The sequence below is a fragment of the Saccostrea echinata genome, unplaced genomic scaffold (assembly GCF_033153115.1).
Source record: "Saccostrea echinata isolate AGI-Se365-2 ecotype Australia unplaced genomic scaffold, CSIRO_AGI_Sech_v1 ptg000003l, whole genome shotgun sequence".
Taxonomy (NCBI): Eukaryota; Metazoa; Mollusca; class Bivalvia; order Ostreida; family Ostreidae; genus Saccostrea; species Saccostrea echinata.
Window position 1 is genome coordinate 11,041,454 of NW_026889752.1, and position 24,705 is coordinate 11,066,158.

Consider the following 24,705-nt stretch of genomic DNA (forward strand, 5'->3'; position numbering starts at 1 on the left):
TACTGAAAGTATTTCCCCTGAGCTAGGATAGTACCTAGATAGGGGGATCCAAGCTTAAGACACATGTAAAAGTATAAAATAAAAAATCTTCAAAAATACAGTAAAACACATTAAAAACATATTATGATTTTATGTTATACAGTTATTAGATTTTATCAAAGAATGAAGAGAGGCCAAAGGGATGGAGAGTGTGCTCTGTTTACAATGAAATTACTGTTTTATTACGCTAAAGTACTTTTATGTTGCTGAGTTTGTTGATAGTGATGGAGTATAGTTAACACCGACACATACAGTGTGCAGGCGAATAGATCTACTTTCTGGGTTCTTGCTGATTATAACCAGACTAGCTATTTTGTTGATCTTTGAGTGTTTTCTTTATCTTGTTTTTCAGCAAGATTTTGTGTTATAATTATATAATTATTAAATTGCCATTTCATGGATCTTTTACCATGTTTACAGGGTTGTATTATACATATACTCAAATGACCGTTAAGGCCCTTAATTGGGCCTCTTGTTTCAATTAATTGTTTAACCCCAGGTCTAGAAGTAGGTCATAACTTTTTCTCGGCATCAGATTTTGACATTCTTTTAAAAGATTCTCCAGAACAGTAAAGCAGTGATAAGAAAAATTAATATGGTATGTACTTGTAGTATCCCAATGTAGGCTTAGATATTTTCAAGTCATTCCCTAAGCTACAACGTGGCCAGCTAGAAAATAAAAAAATTAAAAATGCGTATGTGTCAGAGATTATTTTCTACCGATTGGGAATGGGTTCGGTACCGATTCAATTGGGAAAATAGTGTCGAAATAGACACTGATAGAACAAAGGGGAATTTTCTGTCACGACAAAAAAGTACATTTGTTTATTGCAACGTTTTAAAGAATAAACAACAAGCAATCATTGCTTTGCATATTAATGCCCCTTGTTCTTACGCTTTCATGCTTTCAAGTTGTCAAACATTTCAGGGACTAGGCTGTTTACAACATGTGTCTTGCAATTTTACGAAGGGATGTCTACTTTCGATTTAAGAGGAAGTAAGAAATTAAGTCAACTTGTACATGTTGTAAAGAGTTTCTACAATGGCATCACACTTTGTTCTTTCACAGTTGAATTGGGAATTTTTAGTCTCAGTATTGGGAAAAATTTTGGCATTGGGAATGGTACCATTTATCGGTACCACTTATATAAGGAAAAAAACCCTGATGTGTAGTTATTTTAGCTAGGTTCATATTTTAATGTCTTGTGCACTGTCCATAGTATAATGTTCTACTTCATAATCAGTGGCAAAATTTGATTTTACTTGAATGTGTGAATGATTGCATGCCTTGGGTATTCGTTTGATTTTGAATACTCTGTAAAAGTAATAATTGCATTAGTGTACTGGCTAACTAATTATTCTTGTGCATTTTATCAAGAGATCTCAGAAGTGAGCTAGAAGTGTGAAACTTTTAGATGTGATAGATTTGACTTCTAGCTGTGCACTAGACATTTTGTGTTTGTTGTTCGGTACTTAAGATCATCCTAGAGTTAATTTAATTTTAATAATTTATTTAAAAGTTTCCTAGGCTCCTTAAAATTTTTTTATAAATACAATGGGTGTTATGGTAGTTAGATTTCTCATAAGTAAAGGTACTGATTCATATTGTCAGCAAAGTTTAACCTTTTGCCAGCCAGAATTTAATTATACATTTTCAAATTTAGAATTCCTTATAATATGGGTAATTGAAATTGTAGAATGGTCATATCGGATGATACATAGAGAATTATACGTAACCTTTTCCATGTCACACCCTAGGCCTGTCAGCCCAAGACACCAATATCAGTCTGTGGGTTAATATTAGTCAAGGGCTGACACATGGTGTGATATGGAAAAAAGGTATGTAATTTAATATTTATTACATAGTACTTAGTAATAATATACAAATACTATTATAATAAATGATTAAAGTACAGTATAATTTATAATATATATAATAATGGAAATTTTTTTACCTTGTTTTAGGTAATGTGTGCCCTGAGTGGAACAAAGCACCTAATGGGTCATACGTGGTTCAGGGAGGATATAGATATTGTTCAACATGTCCCTCATTTTATCCACTTTCCCAATTATTGAAAGAACGAAGTAAGTTATTCAAAATATATACACTATATTTATGCCCCTGCAATCGTATTAATTGGTCATATTTGTATGTAAGCATCCTCAGGTAATGTAGATTCAAGTTTGTTCCAATCATGACCCCTGGGGGAAGGGTGGGGCCACTTTGGGGGATCAAAGTTTTACATAGGAATAATGCATAGGAAATATCTTTAAAATTCTTCTCAAGAAAAGCAAAGTCATGATAAGTCATATTTATATGTAAGCATCCTCAGGTAGTGTAGATTAAATTTTGTTCAAATCATGACTCACAGGAAAGGGTGGGGCACTGATGGGTGATCAAAGTTTTAAATAGGAATATATAGGAAAAATCTCAAGAACAACAAAGCCATGATTAGTCACATTTTTGTGGAAGCATCCTCAGGAAGTGTAGATTCAGGTTTGTTCAAAACATGATCCCTGGGGTAGGCTGGGGCCACTATGGGGGATCAAAGTTTTACATCGGAATACATAGGAAATTTCTTTTAAAAATCTTCTTAAGAACCACAGGATGAAATAATGCCATTCAGTCAATGGAATGGTAACTGAATGCCCATTGAAAGGTCACTGAAAAATCACTGAAAGGATCCTTGTCAATGACTTTTCTGTGATCTTTCAGTTGCATTCAACGACTGAATAGCAGGTACTTTTCAGTGGCCTTTCAATTATATCTTTTCATAAGAAAATCTGCTGATTTTTTAACTTAGCAATCTTATTTTAGTTGTTTCTATTATAATGGCATCAAATTGATCTATTTTCTATTTAAAAAGATTGAATAAAAGCGAGTCTAAAAAAATGCGACAACTCCTGGGGTCGATCCCGGTTCCTCCAGCTTGATAGGCTATAACCCTTTTTAAAATCTTTTTGATATGCAGTAACTTTATCAACTATACCACGGCGACTCATGCATATTTTTGCCGATTTATATTAATATGTAGAAATCAAATTGTGACACTTAGGTTGCCTGTTATCAAGTAGCTTAGCGATATATATTATTTATCTTATATATATCTTATCTTAATTTGCAAAATGTTAATTGCGTAGAATTTGGGGGCAGACTAATTATTACACGCCCCTTATCGGGATAATGACTATTATCGGCGACAGGCACTTGCTTTTTTTTAAAGACTGAAATGATTCGGGATAAGTCTTCACCTTAGACAATGTTGTAAATCCTACTTCTAAAAAATTATGTTAAATAATTTTAAAATGATTTTTTTTATCTGAAATATCATTTGTTTTCAACAATCAGGGAAACAAAATTACTTCCACAAGAGGTTACTTAATATATACCAATGAAAAGCCAAAGAACAGTTCTTGAATGACTACTGAAAAATAACTGAAAGGCGACTGAAAGACGATGGAAAGGGCAACCAGAATTGTCAATGTTTATTTTCAGTCAGCTAACTGAAGCCATGCTTTACTATATAAGATAAGTTCTGATTGGAAAATCCTTTTTATGTACTGGTTTGTCCAATTAGAGTCTATCTTTCAGAAGTACCATTAAGAACCTTTGAGAATCTTTGTTAAGTTTTCAGTTTCTTTAAATAAACAAATACTGTAAGTGATTACTTTAATACGAAATGAATATAAAGTATATTGTAGACTAAAAGTAATTAGGCCTTAAAGGTAACTAAAATGTTTTGAATATTTTATTCAACAAATGATTAATAGTAGATACATTGTAAACTGTTCATTTGTCTTTGTGATCTAGTTCCAGAATGTTACAACAGTACACAGAATTATCCCACAGAGACCACAGTGACACCAGCAACAAAGAACAGACAAGAACTGTCAGCTGGGTAATATAAAATCAATACAAGTCATGCTTGTCCTAAATATTGGAAAGGCCTAAATATCAGAAAGGCCTAAAAAAAGAAAATTGTGATATAGACTGTATACTACTGTGTGGTTATCAAACAATAGAGATATCCCTTTAGTATATTTAGTGCAAACATTTTGTCAGAATAATTAGTGAAAATTATAATCATGGGAACCCTTTCCAATGTTCCCATGACAGCCCCACTATTCACAGTCACAACCAATCTGTAAAAGCTTCTTGTGTTAAACAAAACATATGAAACCAGATCCCAAAGGATACTATTGAATTTATCTAAGATTATATACTGAAAGGAAAAAAAAAACACAGGGTAACCTAATATGCGGAAATTTTTGACTGCACAGCTGAAAATTACGAAAACTGGTCAGAGGGATATCTTGGTTACTGTGCACTTAAATCAGTGTTCAGAATTAACTGTGAATATGACGTCACGTAGGGAAAGTGGTAAAAAGCCGAAATCACGTGCATATTGTTGACGATAAGTTTGTCAACACATCTTGTAGTACCACTTGAAATAGCTGCAGAACTGTAGCTCTCTTCTTGAGAAAATTCGGACAGACAAAGCAGAGAGCTACAGATCCAAGCGTTGTAAAAACCTTCGATTTACGCCGCCGCTTTTTAGTCGCTCGCTTCCGGTATTATTTCTTGTATTTAATGCTTTCCCCTGCTTTAAAAGTGGTATCCATATATTTTACTCCTATTCCTGACACTTTATTTACCTTTCAACGGTCTCAAACAGCCCTTTATGGTTTTAAAATGTCGGTTTAAAAAATTCCCATTCCGACGTCCATGTTATTGAGGGTTGTGCGAAAAGAAGTAATTCAAAGAACATATACTTGTCAAGAAAATGTAAATAAAAATGTCAGGAGGTTTAAATATCATGTATATTGTCTATACAGATTAGAATACAGCATGTATGTAAAAAAGAAATGAGATAAGTAAAACTCGGGCTTGTTGTTTCAGGATGACACCAACGTCGACGTCGGAATGCATTTTTTAAACTGATATTACGACCGTCTAGAACTGTTGAAAGGTAAATAAAGTGTCAGGAATAGGAGTAAAATATATGGATAATTATTGGATACCACTTTTAAAGCAGGGGAAAGCATTAAATACAAGAAATAATACCCGAAGCGAGCGACAAAAAAGCGGCGGCGTAAATCGAAGGTTTTTACAACGCTTGGATCTGTAGCTCTCTGCTTTGTCTGTCCGAATTTTCTCAAGCAGAGAGCTACAGTTCTGCAGCTACACTTGATGTACTTGGGGTATACACATCGTTTTTCAATATTAACAGAAGATATGAATTTCTTGCAATCTTGGTATGGTTGACGGAAGTTCCATGGGGTCTGGCTATTGCATTGCCTAAGTAAGGACAAAGGCAACAACAGGTTGCTGTGCAGTTTGTTGTGAATTTTTCCACTACAGAACGTCTTATCCTCACTACCACTAAACTGCTCTTAATACAGTAGGCTATCATAATCCGCTACATTCACCAAAAAAATGACAGAAACTGATTGTGCGATTTTGGTTTGGGAGCTCGTCAACTTTATGTTGGTGTTCCTGTCGCTTGCGCTAGAGTGTGTCGTTTGCTTTTATACCCCCGCTCCGAAGGATGAACATGATACAACCGATGACATATTACTGAAATTCTGCTGACTCAGCATTAAACAATAAACAATCAATTAATGACCACGATACAGTAACTTATAACTTCATTTAAAGTTTTTGAAGAACAGAAGTACAACCATTTTAAACTTGAGCTAATCTGATTTCAGCTCACTTGTATAGCCTTTTCATTGTTTCAAACAGTCCATGTAAGGCTCAACTACCTGATTTTTAGGTCACCTGAGTCACTCAGGTGACCTATTGCTATATGTTTTTGTCTGTCGTTGTTCATTGTTTGTCATTTGTTGTGCGTCAACCTTTGAACTTTTTCATCTTTTTCTCTAGAACTCTGAACTTATTTCAACCAATTTTGGTATATACTATCTATGGGCAAAGAGGAAAAAAATTGTGATTTTCATCCCCCCGGGGCCTGAGGGGTGGGACAAAAACTATCAAAATTAAAGCAATCTTTAAAAATTTTCTTCTTTATTTACTCCTGGATATCAAGCAATCAAAAATTTGGCGTGATTGTAATAAACATTCAAAAATTGTAAAATTCATGGCCTCGGGGTCAGGGGTTCTAGTGCTCGGGCCGGGCTCTACAGATCATATGCATGAATTCTTTGAAAATTATCTGCTCTGCTCCTGGGCATTTAGCAAACAAACTAAATGCATGGTTATGATGAGCAATGGTGTCTCTTCCAAAATTATGAATTTCATGGTCCCTGGGTCTCGTTCTGGTGTTAGGATGGGGCTTCATTAATTACATGGTGTAAATGCAGTTTTTTTTTTTTTAAATCTTCTCTGCTCCTTGGTATTAAGCAAACAAACTAAATGCATAGTTCTGATGAGCAAGGGTGCCTCTTCCAAAATTTTGAAATTCATGGCCCCAAGATCAGGTTCCTGGAGCTAGGATATGACCGTATTATGTTCATGTATGGAAATTTTTTTCTCAGATTTAAGCTTAAGAAAAGTTATTCCCCTTTGATATTCATAAGTAATTCTATAATTTTCAATGATCAGGTAGACTTGTAAGTAAAAAAAGTGAATGAAAATGAGACAAAAATACCTTATAATTGTACATTAAATATCATTCAAAGATCAAGAGATGAGATGCCAGTGGTGTGGGGAATGTGCTGGTTTTCACTACGCAAATACTAATGTTAATGTTAACTTTGGTAATTAGGGCCCTGCAAGAATTTGCGGGTGCCCTATAGTAATCACTCTGTCTGCCTGTCCGTCTGTCATTCTTCCGTCCACAAATTTTCTGTTTTTTTTTTTCTAATAACTTTTTTATAGTTAACCAATTAAGTTCAAATTTGGTATGTTGGTTGAATAGGCAGTAAGACATATTTTGATGCTAAGTTTGGTTCTCTATGTCATCCTGTTTATAGTTGGGGTGGTGGGGTAGATTCCTTAACTTTATATAAGAATGAATGGGCAAAGAGAGATAACTGCTTAGAAAGATCCTATTGTAAATTCTGAAAGCTGCAATGAGTCCCGTGGGGTTAATTAACTTTCCTCTTGAAGAAAATCCAAAGCATTATCTTTAATCTTTCACACTGAGATTAATTAACACCGCTGTCTGCAAATGAAGTTTGTTTTGAAGTTTTAGTCATTTCTGAATGATGTTTACATTCTCTGAAATGTGGATTTAAATAATGTTTATACTTTATTTTGTAAAATACACAATGAGTTATGATTTTATTGAATTCTAAAAACAAGGTATAGATAAAGATATCTTTTATATTATTACTATTTTTTGTTTTGGCTGCCTTATGTAAATTCAAGAATACTATTAACAGATAGTCGGATAATAACCTCATTCTCACTGGTGAAAAAGTGTTCTTATTGTAAACTTAGAAGAAAAGAATGAGAGATCAGTACAGTTAATCCCCTGGGATTAATTATCTTGCCAGCTGCAGAAAATTTTAGAGGCTTGTCTTTATCTGACATTTTAAGATTAACTAACACCTTTGTCTCCAACTGATGTTTGTTTTGAAGTTAAGGTCAAGCCTGGGTGATATTTTCATTCTGTTGAAGGCTGGCATTTTATAAAACACATGCTTCATTCTTCTTGCTTAAATATACATTTAATTGAGTTATTATAGATAAAATGTTTTTTACTGTCTTATGTAAATACACGGATACTATTTACAGGTTGTTGGATATTTAGGAATTATCTTGAAATTTTATACAGTTGCTGATGCTTATTCTTCTTCATATATTTTGAAATTTTTGTAATCAAGTAAAATTCTCATTCTGTAAGCTGTACCCTTACATTTATACCCCTCAGCGGGGCCCTTGCTGACTGGTCAGTTTTCTAGTTGTGATAGGGTGTAATTAGCACTGACACATACAGGCAAGTAAATTAAAATAGATCTACTTTCTGGGTTGCTGCTGATTACCAAACTAACTCATGTGTTAATTTCTAAATGTCCCGTTCATCTTTTTATTTTTTATCAACAAATCATCTATCAATTTATTTTGCTGTATAATATAATGATAAAAACTGCCATCCCATGGATCCTTTATAGAATTGTATTATACTCAGGTGACTGTTAAGGCCCTTCGGCCTCTTGTTTCACTTAAGGATTTTCTTTGCTTTCTTTACAGAGGCATTGTTGGAATATCCTTGAGTGTGGTGGTAGTAATTGGAGCTTTTGTAGTTGGGATCTTCATTTGGAGAGAGAGACAGATGCACATGCATAGCCTCCCAGTAAGTTACTTTAAAGTCCCAGAGTCACTCAGATGACTAATTGTTATCAGTATTTGTTCAAGATCATCTCTTTTGCAACATCTGTAAACTTTTAAACATTACTGAAAATCCTTACGAAACATCTTGCAAACATCTGCTGCAGAATAACTGCAATCAACCAAAACTACATGTAGCCATTACAAAGCCTTAATGTTTGTAGCAAGTATGTGGCACATAGCAGGCTTAGTGCAAACATCTATTATGCAATAAAGAACAGATGATACAATTTTTTTCAAAAACCATGAAAAGAACAACTTTAGTCATGTTTATATATTAAGTAAAATGAATTAGTATTAGCATAGATTTATTTTTTTTAATCGAAGTATCACAATGATGTCCAGTAAAGTAACAAAATGTTGTACAGATTTTCAAGGAAGATTGCATAAAGGTAGAATTTTGAGCATCATAAAAAGTTTACAATTTCTTAATATTTTAGAAATTTGATATTTGCATCGTTTACAACCAAAATAGGTCCAAATATATATAACAATCCAGGCATCCATTTTTTTTTTGTATCTTCTGCCCTTAAGGTTTGCTGCAAGTCTGCAACAAACCTTGGATTCTCCAAATATGGAAATTCTGCATAACTTACAGCAAACATTTCAGAAGTTATAAAGGGAACATTCCTGTGTATTGGTAGCAAGTTGGCAGAAAACTTTCACCCTAATCTTAATGAAGACATGTATATAGGAGTTTTTTCACAGGATGATGCCCAAATTTCTAGTGATGATGGTGTATGTTCCTAGACAATGTTCTCATAATAACAATGTAAAACTAGAAACCTTGTTGCCATGGCAACAAGAAGGTCTTTCGTCCCTTCTCTGTCATCAGGGAAGCTGATTCCTCACAAAGCAACCTCTGTTATGTTTTGCATTAAACTGGAATGTGGCCACACCTCTCGAACAAAATAGAAATATACTTTATTTATTCATATTTTAATCCTCTTTTCAATGGTATAAATTTTATTTTGTTCGAAGGGTATGGCCACAGCAAAAATTTGAACCAAAGACGAAAAAATGCTTTATTTTGATAAAAACTAGCGAAGTGCACGTGTTTAGACGTTTTCTGTACAAATATGACGTCATCAAATAAAAAAAAATTGCATAAACTATTTAAGTTTGATACCCAGGGATAATATTTCTATTGTTAATTTTCTTCTTCCAAACAGTTTAATTTTCTTGAAAAAATAGGCAGATTTAGCCCCTTCGTAGATTTAGCTCTTTATGCAAGAGTTGAGATACATAAAAAATTGAATGAAAGAGTTTCTGTTCTTTGTTTGGTTAAGAGTTAAATGCCCTTTGTTTTGAAAAGACCGGTAGGTGGCAAGACCGCTTCCTTATAATCTCCTTCAAAAATAAAGGCCGCCTTGACCTGATTGCGAAGCTTTCACATGTTTCAACTTTGATTCTCGAGAAAAATATTTTCGAAAGATGCCGTTTAATATTTACTATGCATTTGTTTATTATCTCAGTCAGCTGAATCCCTTTCACCCAAGCGTGTGTTGTGGCAATAGTCGTTAATCTTAAGACGAAGGTGTGAAAATTTTTATTATAAACACAAGTCGCTTACGTCACATTCTTTACCTACTTAATTGTCCCATTAACTTGATTAAGAGTGTATACGTTTCGTATGGTTTATCATCATAGCTGTACGCTAGGTATATATTTCTAACCACAGGCCCTGTTAGAGTCTAACGTTAACACATTTCCGACAGTAAATTCCGAGAATATATTTGTTTCTTGCCACAAACTAAATTTCCTGTAGAATTCAACTTTACCTTAAACGTAATCTGATGGGTCAGTTCAGATTGGGTAACCGTTTCTTATGTGTACTTACTATAAAACAGTAACAACTAAACAAGCCATATCTTAATTTTCAGGCCGAGGCTATACGCACGACGGTCGTGCTAATTATCGATGTTATCCGCACGACGGTCGTTACGGATGTTATTCGCACGACAAACTTTGAAATAAATTTATATTAAATTTACATTAATTAACGTTACATGTTTATAAATTTATATTATATATATTATATTATATTATATTATATATTTTATCATATATCAAATGTTTACATGCTGTTGTGCTATTGTACGTAGAAACTCAATGAAAGGCCTGTAGAATGGGGGGGGGGCACTTTTTGGTGTTTCTTGTGTTTTTTAAACATCGAATATGGGTTTTCATGAATACAAAAATTCCCAGACGCCAATATGCTCACTTAAATTGATCACAAGTAGCCTTTCACAGAATATTCCTTTCAAAACAGAACCCTTTGACAAGTGAATTTCAAGCGTAACCGCTTTTCAAGCCGATTTACACCTTGCGTAATTTGTCAAAATCTACGACGAACGGTTAGTGCAATATTTATATTCGATTGTCCGTCTCAAATGTATGTATAATTAATAAATAACAAGTTTAAAAACTTCACTGGGAAATGAAGTGGGTCGGTACGTGATCAAATCTTCTGAGAAGGCTTTCGGCATTCACAGGATTTGATCACGTGACCGACCCACTTCATTTCCCAGAGAAGTTTTTAAACTTGTTATTTATTTCTTAATTAAATTCACTGAAATTACCTTTTCATTAATGGACATTAATGGTTATATCGTATCATATCTTAAAAAATTGTTAAACGATGTTAAATGTTAATGTATATTTGAAAAACTCGAAACAAGTTTGATCAACATTTTTATAAGAAAACGTTCGGAGGAAACTTTATACACGTTCACTATCAAAGTATGTAATAATGCATATATTTACTTAAAAAAAATCTTTGAATAAGATATTAGAAAATATCTTATTATTAATAACTATGATAAAATGAATACGGAAAATAGACAGAATATTTTGATCTTATTATAATTTCTATGTGAAGTATTCGGAAGGAAAAGGAGGGTCAGAAAGAGGGAGAGAGAAAGAGAGATTATGGAGAGAGAGTATAAAGTTCATGAAAGGAAAGAATATTATTGAGAGGAAATATATTTAAATTACTTTTTTAATTGCTCCAATCAAAATAACGTTAGAAATGCCCAAGAGATAATATAGAGGACGAACAATAAAATAATTTTCATTATACTGATACACCACAAAGGAAATGAAAATTCAACGTTAGCAAACTTGGCATAAATGAATATTATAATTTATTCTATGTATTTGTACATGTTTCCGCCAACAGCGTTGATATGTATAATGTTAGAGTTATCTCTCTTGTGTCGTGCGGATAAGAACTGTAATCCGCACGACCGTCGTGCCGATAGACACTTCCAATTTATAAACATTTCGGTGCCATTCCAATCTAATCATTTTTGAATCCTCGATCTAAATGTAAGCATAAAATCTTGACATTATTCTCACGTACAATTTTTCATTCATTTAAATTTTTCAGAGATATCTTCATGTTTTTCAGCGCTGGAAGTACAAGATGACATTGAAATATCATTGTATCATTTTCATAGAAATAAAAAAAAAATAATAATTTGATTTCTTTTCTTTCCATATTTTCATTGTTGTACTATCGGATCAAATGTATAACACAAGGAAACACTCTGTCCACGGAGCAGGATAAGGGCACTACCATTTCATTAAGGAGAGAGGTGCTGCCAGATTTTGAAACAAATAATCTGCCCTCGGAAATGTTGAAAATAAATAATTTGTCCTCAGCTTACTAGAAAATAAATAAATATAACCTCTCCTGCCTGCTGTATCCACCCCCCCCCCCCCCCACCCACCCACCCCCGGCACACATTAACGAAATAGTTTTGGCATTTGGACAGAACACCTTCCATTTTAATTTGATCAATTCCATTTGATCAAAAGCTCTGTATGGTTGTTAAGTACAAAAAAGACAACTGAAATCTATGCATACTTTAAACACTTTATTTTCCAATTCTTACCAAATGCTTGTTAAAGAAACCATTATATATCTGGCATTTCTTAACAACTGTTTGTTAAGAACACGAAAAATAAGCTGAAGGAATTCTTAAGTAATTGCTTGTTAAATAAAATTAAGTAAAACTGTTACACTTTTATACAGAGTTTTAACAACTGTTTGTTAAGACTGCCCTATTCTATTGTATGTGTAACTGTGTTTTTGCTTGTAATTTTTTTTCGGTGAGGAAGAAAAATAATTTGTCATCGTTTTACTTGGAAATAAATAATATATCCCTTTATTATTGGAATGAAAATAAATAATCAGACTCGGAAAGAAATTTGCCACCCCCTTTCAGAATCAAATGGTCATTCTATAAGTGTTAAAGCTTTATATGAAGACGTTAATGGTAATCTAACAACCAAGCTTTATGATAAACGTGATGACTTTAACTTTTCAATCGTCAACTTCCCTTACTTATGCAGCAATATACCTTCATCACCTGCATACGGGGTATATATCTCTCAGTTGATTCGATACGCAAGAGCATGCTCTACGTATGTACAATTTCTAAAACGAGGTAAATTATTGACAAATAAGTTGATGAAACAAGAATATCAGCTGTCTCGTTTAAAGTCATCATTTCGTAAGTTTTATGGTCGATACAATGACCTTGTCAGCAAATACAATTTATCATTGAGTCAAATGCTGACTGACATTTTTCATACTAATTGTTAGGCCATTATTTACACACTGAATTGTCGACGGATTTTTCCGTTATTTCCCGATCGTGACAAGGAGCACACGGCGGGTGTGACCGGTCGGCAGGGGATGCTCACTCCTCCATGGCACCTGATCCCACCTCTGATGTTTGGAGGTCCGTGTTTGCTCTGCTCCTATTTTGTATTGTATAATGGACTTTTGAATACTGTTCGTTATCTCCATATATTTCATGAAGGCATGTACAGATTCCCTCTATTGTATTTTGTATGTTGTTTCATGATAAAAATTTAAAAGAATAAAATTAAAAACTTTAGAATACGCCTTACCATGCTTACGGCTTGACTGAACCATTTATTTAAAAAAAATTCAGAATTAGTGAGGGGGATTAAACCCAGATCGCCTGCGTGAAAATGTAATATTGAAACCACTATACACTATATGGCTAGTTTTTTTTTTCCTTTTTCTTTTTTTTTTCTCATAGTGCGAAAATTTAGGATGAAAGCTAGCCAGCTAAATTTTGTGCAAGCAGATTTTGTTATACTTGAGTTTTAACAATAACTATTAGCAGAAGAAATAATCTGTTACTGTTACTATTGATGTGTTTACTTCCTTTATTCTTTATGCTTTCAGCTTTTTATTCTATGCAATTCCAAACAGACATGTCCGTGTAATATTTTTCTGTACTTCTACTCTACTGCATCAGTCCATTTGTCTACTATAAAAGGTGCATGATCACGATACATTATTTCACGCCAAACGTCATGAGTAAATCTTTGGAATGCGAGTGTATGTGATAGCTTCAATGAAATTTTAAAAGTGTGTTCTTATAGCCTGATTTTCGAGCTTAAGAATGTATGTTAATCACACTGTACATGTAACAAATCATATATGGGCAAGTAACACTAAAGTAGTGAATTCGGTAAGTTTTCCTTAATGTTTTATATTCCTGTTTACCCCAAAAGTGGACTATTCCAATCAGTAACACATTCATGAAAAGACTGGAATGTTTCGCTACAAAACACGTGCCCTACGACGGTCAAGGAATCTGAAACCTTTTATGTTCTGTAACTTGCATCTAGAAAGGAATATTAATATCAACTTCATTAAACAATCTTCCTAATTTTTCTAATTTTTGTCGTTTTTCTATTCATGTTATATGACACAAACCCTACAAGCATTTGCAACGTAATAATTTCTTAAAATATTGGTTGCTTATCCAACAATGCCTTCACATTTCATTGATCCTTATGCAACCAGACTCTAGGCTTTCTCCGTAAACTCCGATCTGCGTTTACGGAGACGGCCACCATTTTGGTACCCGCTTCAAATTTTAAAAAGTGAGTATCCAGAGTTTGGATTTATCAATTTCAAAACAAATTATATATTGAGGCTTTTCAGAAGTGTCTTTATAAACATAACTGATATCAAAGAAAAAATATTGAAAAACAAAAAAGTTTCAAAAATCTACTTTTTAAATTTGCATCCGGTAACGACCGGAAGTATTGACGACGAACGAAAGGTCACGTCCTGGCTAGTATTTATCACGATCTATAATCCCTGAAAGTTTCATATTGATATCTTTTACCATTCTTGAGATTATCCGCGGACAAGTCGTCATTTTTAAATTCAGAAAATGGTCCGTAACTTGGCACCGGAAGTAAATTTCCAAATTTTCTCTCGGATAAAATAACTTCAGTTTACAACACATTGTTCCTGCAAATTTCATGTAAATCCATCCAGTAGTCTTCGAGAAATTGCGTCTTCGAGAAATTGCGTGCACAAAATTAGATGGGCGGAAAAATAATAATAACTAGAAACTCATTGCAAGCAATGAGAGGTCTTCCGTCCGATTCTGAAAATAAGAACGAAAATTCAAGCTGAAAAAGAGATAATAGAAATTCAGACACTCTGGAGATTTAATCCTGGTCGTCAGCGTGAAAATCCAGCGTGCTAACCATTAACCATTCATTTTTTTGCATCACTTCCTGTCACCGCCGGAAGTAATGGCGACACACGATTTTCATACGCTGCAAATAAATTGATGACGGACTATCAGTCCTGCAAGTTTCAGACTTCAGTCGTTTATTGTTGCCGATCAATTGTGAGAACAAATTCTAATTTTGAGGACAGGAAAACACGCGACCGGAAGTGAATTTGATAAAAAATCTGTAACGTGTCTCTAGACATTTGCAGTATCTACAACATGTATTAAAACATTTCAATTCTTTTTCTATAAGCGATATTTATGAGAAAGTTAAATATCGAAATAATGTATTTTATCTCCTAAAACCGGAAGTTAACGTTTTTGTTTCCGGAGGAGTCTAACATATTTCAAAACAGCGAAAGAGACACAATAAAGTGATGCAAGTTTTAGTTTAAAAAAGAAAGAAGAGAAATAATATGAGCGCATCCTCTGATCTAAAAAATTAAACAGGTTTTGTAATCCTCAGAAATAGTTCTATCATTTAATAGTTGCATATTTAAGATCAGAGAGTACGTCCTATATTAAATATCGAAAAATAGGTTTAAAAATTGGCTGTTTTGTAGAAATTTTCAGGATATGAGGAAAATGACGCATTTCATGACGTCTTAATGCATAGGCTAGCCAGAAAATTACGTCATTTTTGATAGATACGCAGTCATCAAAGGTCTAAATGATATTTAATACATTTTCAACTAAAACGAAGCAGTTTCAGTTTTTCTGAAATTCACAGTGCCAAAAAAGGCCCTAAGTGAACCTTGTTCTTTAATATTGAAACCACTACACTAGTGCAATGTACCAGCCATTATCGATGTTTACCTTGCACTCATTCCCTGAAGTAACGAGTGTCAGGCAGGTTAATTTTTTTTTCTTATAGTGCGGAATTATAGGATGAAAACTAGCCAGTTAAATTTTGTGCAAGTGCTAGTAGATTTACATTGGATTTGTTACTTGAGTTTTAAAAATTAATGATAGCAGAGAAAATAATCTGTTACTGATAAAAACTAAAAAAAAAAACTATTGTGTTTACTTCCTTTATTCTTTATGCATTCAACTTTCTATTTTATGCAATTCCAAATACAGGCATGTCCGTGTAATCTTTTTCTGTACTTCTACACTGCTGCATCAGACCATTTGTGAAAGGCGGGTCAAGATACATTATTTCGCGCCAAACGTCACGAGTAAATCTTCGCACCTTTTCTTTGAAATGTGTCTTCAATTGCATAAGTGTACGTGATAGCTTCAATGAAATTTGAAAAAAAAAATATGTTGCTATAGCCTGATTTTCGAGCCTAAGAATGTTTATTTATCACACTGTACATATAACATATCGTATACGGACAAGTAACATAAAGGCAGCACTAAGTTTTCTTGCACATTTTATATTCCTCTTTACCCCAAAGTGGATTATTCCAATTACTAACACATTAATGAAAAGACTTGAATGTTTTGCAACAAAACACGTCTCGCCATATGACGCTCAAGGAATCTGATACCTATTATGTTCGGTAACTTGCATCTATAAAGGAATATAACACTACTAGAATCAAAGAAAAATATTGAAAAACGTAAAAGTTGAAAAAAAATGACTTTTTTAATTCGCTTCCGGTAGCAACAGGAAGTACTCACGACGCACGGAAAGGCAAACCCGCACATCTAGAAGTCATGTTCTATGCTCTCCAACAAGTCTCCAGTTCATATCTTTAGCCGTTCTTTAGATCTCGAGCGGATAAAATTTCATTTCAAAATCAGAAAATGTCCATAACTTGGAACCGGAAACGAATTTTTCCAAAATTCTTTCAAATGTAACAATGGCATTTTATAGCGCATTATCCATGAAAGTTTGATGGAAAACCATTGAATAGTTCTCGAGATATTGCGTGCACAAGATTTGTCAAAAAAATCAATTTGAAAAATTTCTGGTAGACAATTTTAAAAACAAATTATATATTAAGCATTAGAATTAGAGTGTCTATTACTCCTATTAAAATCAAAGAAAAATATTGAAAAACGTAAAAGTGGAAAAAAAAATTGACTTTTTAAATTCGCTTCCGGTAGCAACAGGAGTACTCACGACGCACGAAAAGGCAAACCCGCACATCTGGAAATCATGTTCTATGCTCTCCAATAAGTCTCCAGTTCATATCTTTAGCCGTTCTTTAGATCTCGCGCGGATAAAATTTCATTTTGAAATCAGAAAAATGTCCATAACTTGGAACCGGAAGCGAATTTCTCCAAAACTCTTTCAAATGTAACAATGGCATTTTATAGCGCATTATCCCTGAAAGTTTGATGAAAAACCACTTAATAGTTCTCGAGATATTGCGTGCACAAAATTTGTCTAAAAAATAAGAATAATAATAATAACTAGATGAGATCTCGTTGCGAGCAACGAGTGGGTCTTCCGTCCGATTTTTGATAACATGAGATAAGAATTTGACTGAGATTTTCGGTCAAATATAATGATATAAATAAATTGTTAAGACGAATAATTTTGCTTTAATAATGTTTTACAAAATATTGATCATTAAAGGAATATAGATTAAAGACTTTCGCCCCTTCTTGGCCCCTAATGTGAGAGGTCAGCCCCTTTTTCTTGATATCATTTTAAAGCTCTCATGATTTTGAACACTTTTTGTTCAATAACTAGCCAGAAATTCTTTTTTGTTTTCGGGATATATGCAAAAGAAATATTAAAGGCCGGTCATTCAAGTCCTAAATGGGGACGTCTAGCAAAAATTGAAAGAGTGCATATTGTTCAGAATACTAGTTTGTTCGTCTTTTGTTCAATACTGTTTATCAAAATATTCTTCCTTTTCGAGATATATTGAGCCATAGATTATGCAGTCTGGTCCCCTAAAGACCCCTTACTGCTTAATATATGATATCAACATCATGTTATTTAGATAAAGTGTGTGAAGATGTACTATTTCGCTTCAGTAATATATTACAAAATATTGATCATTAAAGAGTTATTAATTGTATACTTTCGGCCCCTCTCAGCCCCTTATTTAATGGGTCAGATCCTTTTCCTTGATATCACCTTAAAGCTCTCATGATTTTGAACACTTTTTGTTCAGGAATTACTCAAAAATTCTTTTTCGTTTCCGAGATATATCCGAAGGATATATTTAGGGGCCGCCCTTCATCTCCTTAATGGGGACGTTTAGCAAAAATCAAAAGGTTGCATATTGTTTAGAACATTATTTTGAATAACTTTTGTTCAATATTGCTTATCAAAATATTTCCCACTTTTGAGATATAAAGCATTCTGGCCCCCTGTGGGCCCCTAATTATGTAAATATGATGTGAATATCGTAATATATAGTTGTGAATTGTCGAGATAAACATTTTTGCTTCAGTAATGCATTACAAAATATTGATCGTTAAAGAGTTATTGTTCAAAGACTTTCGGCCCCTCTCAGCCCCTATTTTGAGGGGCCAGCCCCTTTTTCTTCATATCACTTTAACGCTCTCATGATTTTGAACACTTTTTGTTCAACAACTACTCAGAAATTTTTCTTCGTTTCTGAGATATTTGCAAAGAAAGTATTTAGGGGCCGGTCCTTCAACTCCTTAATGGGGACGTTTAGCACAATATGAAAGGTTGCATATTGTTTAGAACATTATTTTGAACATCTTTTATTCATTATTGCTGTTCAAAATATTTCCCACTTTTGAGATATAAAGCGTCAAAGATTTGGCATTCTGGCCCCTTATGGCCCCTAATTATGTAACATATGACATAAATATTATAATATATAGTTGTAAATTGTTGAGATGAACATTTTTGCTTCAGTAATGCATTACAAAATATTGATCGTTAAAGAGTTATTGTTCAAAGACTTTTTGAGAAGCCAGCCCCTTTTTCTTCATACCGCTTTAAAGCTCTTATGATTTTGAACACTTTTTGTTCAACAACTATTCAGAAATTCTTTTTCATTTCCGAGATATATGCAAAAGATATATTTAGAGGCCAGCCCTCTAACTCCTGAATAGGGACGTTTAGCAGAAATCGAAAGGTTACATATTGTTTAGAACATTATTTTGAACATCTTTTATTCAATATTGCTTATCAAAATATTTCAAACTTTCGAGATATAGAATGCTTAAGATTTGGCATCCTGCCCCTTATGGCCCCTAATTATGTAACATATGACATAAATATTATAATATATAGTTGTAAATTGTTAAGATAAACATTTTTGCTTCAGTAATGTATACCAAAATATTGATTGTTAAAGAGTTATTTATTTATTACTTTTAGCCCCTCTCGGCCCCTAATTTGATGAGTCAGCCCTTTTTTCTTGATATCCTGTTAAAGATCTTGTCATTCTGCACAAATATCATTCAGTATGTTTTAACAAAATATTTATACTTTTAATGATATGATACAAAATGTCTCAAAAATTCACTCATGATTCGTGTCCTAAATTTCGACCCCTACCGAGCTTCCATACTAGACACTTCCGGAAAATATCTAAACCCAGGTGCATAATGGCAACATGTCCTCTATCATCACTGAAAATTTCAGCGTTCTAGCTTAAGCCGTTTTTGAGTTCCATTACAGACAAGGAGGTCCTCTGAATTTTATTAAAAGGGCGATAACTTTCGACCGGAAGTGATTTTCAAAAAATTATTTAGCCGGAATTAACTTCAGATAACCTAGCATCAACCCTGAAAATCTGATGCAAATCCATCGATCCATCTCTGAGAAATCGTCTGCACAAAATTTGTGCAGAAAAAAAGAATAATAACTAGACGAGCTTGTTGCAAAGCAACAAATAAGTCTTCCGTCTAAAGGAGATGGGATCGAGATCGAGAGACATCTACGGTCATATGAGCAAGAATGAGCCATTTACCATTACTTCCGGTTTGACCGAAAGTGACGTCATTTTGACGACTTTTAATGATCTCCTTAGCTACTTCTTGTCATTTTGAACAACTTTGCTTCTATCATGCTTTACAAATTCTCAAAACTTTTTGAGATATCTGGAAAACACTTTTGTCCCCTCTAGCTCCCTAATTTTAGGGACCAGCCCCTTATTGTTGATATCCTTTGAAAGATCGTAACATTCTACACAACTTTTGTTCTATATGTTTTAACAAAATATTTACAGGTAAAAAGATATTGTAGAAAAGGTGTAAGAAATTCTGAAGTTTTCAATAATACTATTTTCGAGCTATAGCGAGCGTCGGCGCTTCGTACTTCCGGTGGTTATGATATACACAATTCAATTCTCCATAGTTTGCTCTATCATCACTGAAAATCTCATACGTCTATGTTCAGTGGTTTTTGAGAACATTGCCGGACAAAGTGACCCTCTAAAAATCGCAAAATCGCAGAAATCTCCGAACTGGAAGTGACGTCATCAAAATAAAAAAATATATGTCTAGATTTTTTGATGTTCTATCAGACCTGAAAGTTTTATGAAAATCCATCGAGCCGTTTCCGAGAACTCGCGTGCACAAAATCGGTAAGAAAAAAAAAATAATAAAAATAGTGGAAAAGAAACCTAAGAATAACAAGAAGGTCTTCCGCTGAAGACGAAAGACCTTAATAAGAAAATTGAAAAAGAAACATAAGAATAATAGAAGGGTCTTCCGCTGAAGACGAAAGACCCTAATAAGAAACAGTAGAATCACTATAAGGTCTTCCGTGAAGACGAAAGACCTTAATAATAATAAGAAACAGTAGAATCACTAAAAGGTCTTTCGTGAAGACGAAAGACCTTAATGAAATGTTTAATTTTAATATACTTATATATGTATATAGGTCTATAATAGAAATTTATATAATTGAATTGGTAACAGCAAACTGATTTTTATGCCCCTCTAATCGAAGATTCGGGGGTATATAGTTTTTGCCCTGTCCGTCCGTCCGTCTGTCTGTCTGCAAAAACTTTAACCTTGCCCATAACTTTTGATTGGTTGGAGCTGTGATATACTTCACATGTACATGTATATCTCTTGTGACAAGACCTTTCTTTGGGTACCGACATATCTGACCTTTTGATCTTGTCCTTGGAATTTGACCCACTTTTGCAAAATTTTACCAAACTTAACCTTGTGCAAAACTTTTGAACAGTTGGTGCTAGGGCTTTCATACTTCACATGTGTATTCATTATGAGAAGAATTTTCTTGGGTATTAATAATTATTAACGTTTTGACTTTAACCTTGGAGTTTGACCCCCTTTTAAAAAACTTTATCCTTGGCCATAACTTTTGAACGGTTCGTACTAGGGCTTAGGTTCGAGGGTGTATTCCTTGTGACAAGGCCTTTCCGACAATGTTGACCCTTTAACCTTGACCTACATGTAGGAGTTTGACGTTCTCTTGAAAATTCTCTCTCCGTAATTTTGAACAGTTGGTGCTAGGGTACTAACAATTGTGACCCTTTGGAGCTAGGGCTTTCATATTTCACATGTGTATTTCTTGTAACAAGACCTTCCTTTGGGTATCAATAGTTTTGACTTTTTATCCTTGACCCTGGAGTTTGACCTACTTTGAAAAAATAATACCTTGTCCTTCACTTTTTAATGGTTGGTGCTAGGGCTTTCATATTTCACACATTTGTTTCTTGTGACAAGACCTTCCCGTTACATGTAGCACCATTAATTTTGACCATTTGACCTTCACTTTGACGTTTGACTTACTTTTGAAAAACTTTAACCTTCACCATAACTTTTCAACGGTTGGTACTAGGGCTCTCTTATTTTTAAGGTATATTCCTTGAGACAAGACCTTTTTTTGGGTACCAACATTTTTGATCTTTTGACCTTTGAGTTTGACTTGCATTTGAGAAACTTAACCTTTGCCATAAGCTGCCATAACGGGACATCAGTGTTTCACAAACACATCTTGTTATTGTCCCCTGCTTTCGTGAAAGCGAGGGGACATTAAATCTCATTCATCTCTCAGTCTGTCATAGAAACATTAACCTTGGTCATAACTTTTGAATGAGAAAAGCTAGGGCTTTCATATTTCACATGTACATTACCTGTGACAAGGCCTTTCCGAATATAATATGACTTTTGACCACATGACCTTGATCTTGAAGTTTGACTTACTTTTCAAAAATTTCATATTTCATATTTCACATGTACATATACTCTGATTTTTGACCCCTTGACCTTGAAGTTTGACCTAATTTTCAAAAATTTAACATTGATTATAGCTTTTGAATGAGAGAAGATATTACATTCATGTTTGACATGTGCATTTCTTGTGACAAGACATTTCCAAAAATTCTTTGATTTTTTACCCCATGACCTTGAAGTTTGATGTAATTTTAAAAAAAAATTAACATAACTTCTACCTTGTTTATAACTTTTGAATAGGAAGAGAGAGGTCTTTCATTTTTCACATGTACATTACTTGTGACAAGACCTTTCCAAATATATTATGACTTTTGACGTCGTGACCTTGATCTTGAAGAACCTACTTTACAAAAAATTTAACATGACTTTAGCCTTGATCATAACTTTTGAATGAGAAAAGATAGAGTTTCATATTTCACATGTACATTACCTGTGACAAGACCTTTCTAAATATACTCTGATTTTTTACCCTGTGACCTTGACCTTGAAGTTTGACCTAATTTTCAAAAATTTAAACATTGTTTATAACTTTTGAATAAGAAAAGATAGAGCATTCACATTTGACATGTGTATTACCCGTGACAAGGCGTTTCCAAACATGCTATGATATATGACCCCGTGACCTTGACATTGAAGTTTGTTCTTAATAAGTTAATTTCAAAAATTTTAACATTTGTGATAACTTTTTAATGTGAGGAGATAGGGCATTCATATTTGACAAGTGCATTACTTGTGACAAGACGTTTCTGAATGTGTAATAATATAATAATATTTCACCAGTGACCTTGACCTTCAAGATTGACCTAATTTTCTAAACTTTTATCATTGCTGATAACTTTTGAGTGAAAGAAGATGGCATATTCATAACTGACATGTGCATTACCTGTGACAAAACGTTTCCAAATTTACTATGATTTTTAACCCCTATCCTTGATCTTGAAGTTTGACCTAATTTTCAAAATTTTTAATATTACTGATTACTTTTGAATGAGAGAAAATAGGGAATTTAAATTTTGCATGTGCATTACAATATGCCATAAATAACTGCTTCCCAACCACTAAGACACCAAAAGCGAGGGACCACAATCTTTGAATTTGCTTGTTCCCTGTAGTTTTGTATGAATTTATCAGACATAACGAATTACATTTATAATGAATCAAAATTGTTTGCCATGGCACTTTACTCTAAGCTTGTTATGCTGATATTAATATCCAAGCATATTCAGATAGTGCTGATTCAAGTTTGTTCAATTCATGGCCTTGGGGAGTAGGGTGCTGCCATTGGGGATCAGATTTTTATTAGTCCTCTACCGGTGAAACCGGAGGGGACTATAGGTTTCCTCTGAGTCTGTCCGTCCGTCTGTCCCTCTGTCTGTCCCTCTGTCTTTCTGTCAGTCTGTCCCACTTGGTTTTCCGCACCTTTTTCCTAAACGCTTGCAGACATTGAGCTGATTTTTGGTATGCGAGTGTATCTTGATGAGTTACAGATCAAGTTTGAATTTCGTTCCGCTTCATTGATTTTTGACGGAACTTGTTAAGGGTTTTCCACAATTTTCTTCTAAACGCTTGCATATATTGAGCAGATTTTTGGTATGTGACTTAACCTTGATTAGTTATAGATCAAGTTTTCTTTTCATTCCGCTTCATTGATTTTTGACGGAATTATGGCATTTTCAATTTTTAACGGGAACAGATTACACTTGCCGGTAGGGGACTAGTATTGCTAATGCAATACTCTCGGAATGCTTGTTGGAATATGTAGGGAAAAACGTGAAAAACAATTTCTCAATAGCAATATGAAGGGCCATGTTTGTCACATTAATTTGCATGTATGTACAGATAGTGCAAATTCAAATCATGCAACACCCCCCCCCCTTCTTCCCCAATTCGTTGGGTTAGAATGGGGTCACAATAGGGTATCAAAATTTTACATGGAAATATAGGATTTTTTTTAAAAAAAACCTTAAACTTGAAAATACAGCAGGGCCATGATCACTGTATGGAAAGTGCTAATCGAAAATCTACTTGATTTACTAGCTATACTTTTGATGGATCATTTGAAATTTCTGTCTCTACATTTAGACAAAAAATGTCATTTATATACGTTTTCTTACACATAATAAAATAGCTAATATGAGACTTTTCTTGTTATATCTAAAGTTTACCATATATTTGTATCATCTTTCCCTCCTAAACATCGGAAGCAAGCGTTTTTAACGCGTCTCATGGTCATTTTTTGACTAATCATTCACTTAAATGGATTGTGGACATTATTTAAATAAAATATTTATCGTTATGTTTCATATGAATCTTTATCAAATGATAGCTATCATATTCGACTACAAGGTCTTCTTTATACCTTGACAATTACATCAAATATGCATCTATCCCAGTTTTTGTGAGCTATTTTATGTTTGCGTAGAAAATATCCAGAAAGCTATCTTTGTTGCCATGACGGCTATGCTATTTTCGCGTATACGTATAGCATTTAGTGCACTCAGCAAAATTATTTATTGATGGTACGTTGTGTTCATAACAGTCTGGCACACTATTTTCTTCCTCAGATTCCTCTTTTTAACAATGGCCGAGTCATCTTTTTGAATATGATTGGTGGTGTTATGCGCAAGGTTTTCATCCTGGGGAAAAATTATAGAAACTAAATTAAAACAATTTTTTTCTCAAAAATCCTTT

The 24,705-nt window shown here is 33.7% G+C and overlaps 1 long non-coding RNA gene across 1 annotated transcript in view; it reads left to right on the forward strand.

The window, feature by feature from the left end:
* Positions 1-24,705, forward strand: part of LOC133178578 (uncharacterized) — a 33,986-nt gene that overhangs the window by 5,650 nt on the left and 3,631 nt on the right. The window contains exons 3-5 of the long non-coding RNA XR_009719998.1: positions 2,005-2,124; positions 3,851-3,938; positions 8,198-8,300. This is a non-coding gene — a long non-coding RNA (uncharacterized LOC133178578). The remainder of the gene's footprint in view (positions 1-2,004; positions 2,125-3,850; positions 3,939-8,197; positions 8,301-24,705) is intronic.